The sequence below is a fragment of the Schistocerca americana genome, unplaced genomic scaffold (assembly GCF_021461395.2).
Source record: "Schistocerca americana isolate TAMUIC-IGC-003095 unplaced genomic scaffold, iqSchAmer2.1 HiC_scaffold_29, whole genome shotgun sequence".
NCBI lineage: Eukaryota > Metazoa > Arthropoda > Insecta > Orthoptera > Acrididae > Schistocerca > Schistocerca americana.
Window position 1 is genome coordinate 2,664,683 of NW_025726005.1, and position 7,361 is coordinate 2,672,043.

Here is a 7,361-nt window from a genome sequence, read left to right on the forward strand (position 1 = left end):
AAGGTACAAAGCATACACGAAACCTGAAGTCAAGCATCGAAAACTAAAACTGCACTCACAGTAGGGGTTCAAATCATTGAAAGTGAGAGTGTCAGTCCTCTTGTACTTAAGTCGGCCTTGTGCCTTTTGTATTAAATTCGGATGCAATTTCTGTGTTTCATCAAGAATAAGATAGTCCAAGGGATACAGTAAACCTGAAGTGAATCATCGGAATCTAATACTGGACTCAGAGGAGAGGTTCAAATCAAAGAAAGTGAGAGTGTCAGTCCTCTTTTCCTTAAGTCGGCATTGTGCCTTTTGTATTAAATTCGGATGCAATTTCTATGTTTCATCGTCAATAAGGAGGTCCAAGGTATACAGTAAACCTGAAGTGAAGCATCGTAATCTAAAACTGGACTCACAGGGGAGGTTCAATTCTTAGAAAGTGAGAGTGTCAGTCCTCTTGTACTTAAGTCGCATTGTGAATTTTGTATTAAATTCGGATACAATTTCTGTGTTTCGTCGTCAATAAGAAGGTCCAAGGGATACAGTAAACCTGAAGTGAAGCATCGGAATCTAAAACTGGACTCACAGGAGAGGTTCAAATCATAGAAAGTGAGAGTGTCAGTCCTGTTGTACTTAAGTCGGCATTATGCCTTTTGTATTAAATTCGGATACAATTTCTGTGATTCATCGTCATTAAGATGGTCCAAGGTATACAGTAAACCTGAAGTGAAGCATCGCAATCTAAAACTGGACTCACAGGGGAGTTTCAATTCATAGAAAGTGAAAGTGTCAGTCCTCTTGTAATTAAGTTGGCATTGTGCTTTTAGTATTAAATTCGGATGCAATTGCTGTGTTTCATCGTCAATAAGAAGGTCCATGGTATACAGGAAACCAGAAGTGAAGCATCGGAATCTAAAACTGGGCTCACAGGAGAGGTTCAAATCATAGAAAATGAGAGTGTCTATCCTCTCGTACTTAAGTCGGCATTATGCCTTTTGTATTAAATTCGGATGCGATTTCTGTGTTTCATCGTCAATTAGAGGGTCCAAGGGATACAGTAAACCTGAAGTGAAGCATCGGAATCTAAAACTGGACTCACAGGAGACGTTCAAATCATAGAAAGGTAGAGTGTCAGTCCTCTTGTACTTAAGTCGGCATTGTGCCTTTTGAATTTAATTCCGATGCAATTTCTGTGATTCATCGTCAATAAGAACGTCCAAGGTATACACGAAACCTGAAGTCAAGCATCGGAATCTGAAACTGGACTCACAGGAGGTGTTCAAATCATAGAAAGTGAGAGTGTCAGTCCTGTTGTACTTAAGTTGGCATTGTGCCTTGTGTATTAAATTCGGATGCAATTTCTGTGTTTCATCGTCAATAGGAACGTCCAAGGTGTACACGAAACCTGAAGTCAAGGATCGGAATCTAAAACTGGACTCACAGGAGAGGATCAAATCATAGAAAAATAGAGCGTCAGTCCTCTTGTACTTCAGTCGGCATTGTGCCTTTTGAATTTAATTCCGATGCAATTTCGGAGCTTAATCGTCAAAAAGAAGGTCCAACGGATACAGTAAACCTGAAGTGAAAAATCGGAAACTAAAACTGGACTCACAGGAGAGGTTCAAATCATAGAAAGTGAGATTGTCAGTCCTCTTGTACGTAAGTCGGCATTATGCCTTTTGTATTACATTCGGATGCAATTTCTGTGGTTCATCGTCAATAAGAAGGTGCAAGTGATACAGGAAACCTGAAGTGAATCATTGGAATCTAAAACTGGACTCACAGGAGAGGTTCAAATCATAGAAAATGTGAGTGTCAGTCCTCTTGTACTTAAGTCGGCATTGTGCCTTTTGTATTAAATTCGTATACAATTTCTGTGTTTCATCGACAATAAGAAGGTCCAAGGTATACAGTAAACCTGAAGTGAAGCATCGGAATCTAAAACTGGACTCACAGGAGAGGTTCAAATCATAGAAAGAGAGAGAGTCAGTCCTCTTGTACTTAAGTCGGCATTGTGCCGTTTGTATTTAATTCGGATGCAATTTTTGTGTTTCATCGTCAATAACAAGGTCCAAGGTATACAGTAAACCTGAAGTGAAGCATCGGAATTCAAAACTGGACTCACAAGGGAGGTTCAATTCATAGAAAGTGAAAGTGTCAGTCCTCTTGTACTTAAGTCGGCATTGTGCCTTTTGTATTAAATTCGGATGTAATTGCTGTGTTTCATCGTCAATAAGAAAGTCCAAGGGATACAGTAAACCTGAAGTGAAGCATAGGAATCTAAAACTGGACTCACAAGAGAGGTTCAAATCATAGAAAGGTAGAGTGTCAGTCCTCTTGTACTTAAGTCGGCATTGTGCCATTTGAATTTGATTCCGATGCAATTTCTGTGCTTCATCGTCAAAAAGAATGTCCAACGGATACAGTAAACCTGAAGTAAAAAATCGGAATCTAAAACTGGACTCACAGGAGAGGTTCAAATCATAGAAAGTGAGAGTGTCAGTCCTGTTGTACTTAAGTCGGCATTATGCCTTTTGTATTAAATTCGGATGCAATTTCTGTGATTCATCGTCATTAAGAAGGTCCAAGGTATACAGTAAACCTGTAGTGAAACATCGGAAACTAAAACTGGACTCATAGGGGAGGTTCAATTCATAGAAAGTGAAAGTGTCAGTCCTCTTGTACTTAAGTCGGCATTGTGCTTTTTGTATTAAATTCGGATGCAATTGCTGTGTTTCATCGTCAATAAGAAGGTCCATGGTATACAGGAAACCAGAAGTGAAGCATCGGAATCTAAAACTGGGCTCACAGGAGAGGTTCAAATCATAGAAGGTGAGAGTGTCTATCCTCTCGTACTTTAGTCGGCATTATGCCTTTTGTATTAAATTCGGATGCGATTTCTGTGTTTCATCGTCAATTAGAGGGTCCAAGGAATACAGTAAACCTAAAATGAAGCATCGGAATCTAAAACTGGACTCACAGGAGACGTTCAAATCATAGAAAGGTAGTGTGTCAGTCCTCTTGTACTTAAGTCGGCATTGTGCCTTTTGAATTTAATTCCGATGCAATATCTGTGTTTCATCGTCAATAAGAACGTCCAAGGTATAAACGAAACCTGAAGAGAAGCATCGGAATCTCAAACTGGACTCACAGGAGGTGTTCAAATCATAGAAAGTGAGAGTGTCAGTCCTGTTGTACTTAAGTCGGCATTATGCCTTTTAGTATAAAATTCGGATGCAATTTCTGTGATTCATCGTCATTAAGAAGGTCCAAGGTATACAGTAAACCTGAAGTGAAACATCGGAATCTAAAACTGGACTCATAGGGGAGGTTCAATTCATAGAAAGTGAAAGTGTCAGTCCTCTTGTACTTAAGTCGGCATTGTGCTTTTTGTATTAAATTCGGAAGCAATTGCTGTGTTTCATCGTCAATAAGAAGGTCCATGGTATACAGGAAACCAGAAGTGATGCATCGGAATCTAAAACTGGGCTCACAGGAGAGGTTCAAATCATAGAAAGTGAGTGTGTCTATCCTCTCGTACTTAAGTCGGCATTATGCCTTTTGTATTAAATTCGGATGCGATTTCTGTGTTTCATCGTCAATTAGAGGGTCCAAGGAATATAGTAAACCTGAAGTGAAGCATCGGAATCTCAAACTGGACTCACAGGAGGTGTTCAAATCATAGAAAGTGAGAGTGTCAGTCCTGTTGTACTTAAGTTGGCATTGTGCCTTGTGTATTAAATTCGGATGCAATTTCTGTGTTTCATCGTCAATAAGAACGTCCAAGGTGTACACGAAACTTGAAGTCAAGCATCGGAATCTAAAACTGGACTCACAGGAGAGGTTCAAATCATAGAAAGTGAGAGTGTCAGTCCTCTTGTACTTAAGTCGGCATTGTGCCTTTTGTATTAAATTCGGATGCAATTTCTGTGTTTCATCGTCAATAAGAAAGTCCAAGGGATACAGTAAACCTGAAGTGAATCATCGGAATCTAAAACTGGACTCACAGAAGAGGTTCAAATCATAGAAAGTTAGAGATTCAGTCCTCTTGTACTTATGTCGGCATTGTGCCTTTTGAATTTAATTCGGATGCAATTTTTGTGTTTCATCGTCAATAAGAAGGTCCAAGGTATACAGTAAACCTGGAGTGAGGCATCGGAATCTAAAACTGGGCTCACAGGAGAGGTTCAAATCATAGAAAGTGAGAGTGTCAGTCCTCTTGTACTTAAGTCGGCATAGTGAATTTTGTATTAAATTCGGATACAATTTCTGTGTTTCATCGTCAATAAGAAGGTCCAAGGGATACAGTAAACCTGAAGTGAAGCATCGGAATCTAAAACTGGACTCACAGGAGAGGTTCAAATCATAGAAAGTGAGAGTGTCAGTCCTCTTGTACTTAAGTCGGCTTTGTGCCTTTTGTATTAAATTCGGATGCAATTTCTATGTTTCATCGTCAACAAGAAGGTCCAAGGTAAACAGGAAACCTGAAGTGAATCATCGGAATCTAAAACTGGAGTCACAGGAGAGGTTCAAATCATAGAAAGTGTGAGTGTCAGTCCTCTTGTACTTAAGTCGGCATTGAGCCTTTTGTATTAAATTCGTATACAATTTCTGTGTTTCATCGTCAATAAGAAGGTCCAAGGTATACAGTAAACCTGAAGTGAAGCATCGGAATCTAAAAGTGGACTCACAGGAGAGGTTCAAATCATAGAAAGAGAGAGTGTCAGTTCTCTTGTACTTAAGTCGGCATTGTGCCGTTTGTATTAAATTCGGATGCAATTTCTGTGTTTCATCGTCAATAAGAAGGTCCAAGGTATACAGTAAACCTGAAGTGAAGCATCGGAATCCAAAACTGGACTCACAGGGGAGGTTCAATTCATAGAAAGTGAAAGTGTCAGTCCTCTTGTACTTAAGTCGGCATTGTGCCTTTTGTATTAAATTCGGATGCAATTGCTGTGTTTCATCGTCAATAGGAAGGTCCAAGGTATACAGGAAACCAGAAGTGAAGCATCAGAATCTAAAACTGGGCTCACAGGAGAGGTTCAAATCATAGAAAGGTAGAGTGTCAGTCCTCTTGTCGTTTAGTCGGCATTGTGCCTTTTGTATTAAATTCGGATACAATTTCTGTGTTTCATCGTCAATAAGAAGGTCCAGGGGATACAGTAGACCTGAAGTGAAGCATCAGAATCTAAAACTGGACTCACAGGAGAGGATCAAATCATAGAAAGTGAGAGTGTCAGTCCTCTTGTACTTAAGTCGGCATTGTGCCTTTTGTATTAAATTCGGATGCAATTGCTGTGTTTCATCGTCAATAAGAAGGTCCAAGGTATTCAGGAAACCAGAAGTGAAGCATCAGAATCTAAAACTGGGCTCACAGGAGAGGTTCAAATCATAGAAAGTGAGAGTGTCTATCCTCTCGTACTTACGTCGGCATTATGCCTTTTGTATTAAATTCGGATGCGATTTCTGTGTTTCATCGTCAATAAGAATGTCCAAGGGATACAGTAAACCTGAAGTGATGCATCGGAATCTAAAACTGGACTCACAGGAGAGGTTCAAATCACAGAAAGGTAGAGTGTCAGTCCTCTTGTACTTAAGTCGGCATTGTGCCTTTTGAATTTAATTCCGATGGAATTTCTGTGCTTCATCGTCAAAAAGAAGGTCCAACGCATACAGTAGACCTGAAGTAAAAAATCGGAATCTAAAACTGGACTCACAGGAGAGGTTCTAATCATAGAAAGTGAGAGTGTCAGTCCTGTTGTACTTAAGTCGGCATTATGCCTTTGGTATTAAATTCGGATGCAATTTCTGTGTTTCATCGTCATTAAGAAGGTCCAAGGTATACAGTAAACCTGAAGTGAAGCATCGGAATCTAAAACTGGACTCACATTGGAGTTTCAGTTCATAGAAAGTGAAAGTGTCGGTCCTCGTGTACTTAAGTCGGCATTATGCTTTTTGTATTAAATTCGGATGCAATTGCTGTGTTTCATCGTCAATAAGAAGGTCCATGGTATACAGGAAACCAGAAGTGAAGCATCGGAATCCAAAACTGGGCTCACAGGAGAGGTTCAAATCATAGAAAGTGAGAGTGTCTATCCTCTCGTGCTTATGTCGGCATTACGCCTTTTGTATTAAATTCGGATGCGATTTCTGTGTTTCATCGTCAATTAGAGGGTGCAAGGAATACAGTAAACCTGAAGTGAAGCATCGGAATGTAAAACTGGACTCACAGGAGTCGTTCAAATCATAGAAAGTTAGAGAGTCAGTCCTCTTGTACTTATGTCGGCATTGTGCCTTTTGAATTTAATTCGGATGCAATTTTTGTGTTTCATCGTCAATAAGAAGGTCCAAGGTATACAGTAAACCTGAAGTGAAGCATCGGAATCTAAAAGTGAACTCACAGGAGAAGTTCAAATCATAGAAAGAGAGAGTGTCAGTCCTCTTGTACTTAAGTCGGCATTGTGCCGTTTGTATTAAATTCGGATGCAATTTCTGTGTTTCATCGTCAATAAGAAGGTCCAAGGTATACAGTAAACCTGAAGTGAAGCATCGGAATCCAAAACTGGACTCACAGGGGAGGTTCAATTCATAGAAAGTGAAAGTGTAAGTCCTCTTGTACTTAAGTCAGCATTGTGCCTTTTGTATTAAATTCGGATGCAATTGCTGTGTTTCATCGTCAATAAGAAAGTCCAAGGGATACAGTAAACCTGAAGTGAATCATCGGAAACTAAAACTGGACTCACAGAATAAGTTCAAATCATAGAAAGTTTGAGAGTCAGTCCTCTTGTACTTATGTCGGCATTGTGCCTTTCGAATTTAATTCGGATGCAATTTCTGTCAATAAGAAGGTCCAAGGTATACGGGAAACCTGAAGTGAAGCATCGGAATCTAAAACTGGACTCACAGGAGAGGTTCAAAAGCATAGAAAGGTAGAGTGTCAGTCCTCTTGTCCTTTAGTCGGCATTGTGCCTTTTGTATTAAATTCGGATACAATTTCTGTGTTTCATCGTCAATACGAAGGTCCAGGGGATACAGTAGACCTGAAGTGAAGCATCAGAATCTAAAACTGGACTCACAGGAGAGGATCAAATCATAGAAAGTGAGAGTGTCAGTCCTCTTGTACTTAAGTCGGCATTGTGCCTTTTGTATTAAATTCGGATGAAATTGCTGTGTTTCATCGTCAATAAGAAGGTCCAAGGTATACAGGAAACCAGAAGTGAAGCATCAGAATCTAAAACTGGGCTCACAGGAGAGGTTCAAATCATAGAAAGTGAGAGTGTCTATCCTCTCGTACTTACGTCGGCATTATGCCTTTTGCATTAAATTCGGATGCGATTTCTGTGTTTCATCGTCAATAAGAGGGTCCAAGGGATACA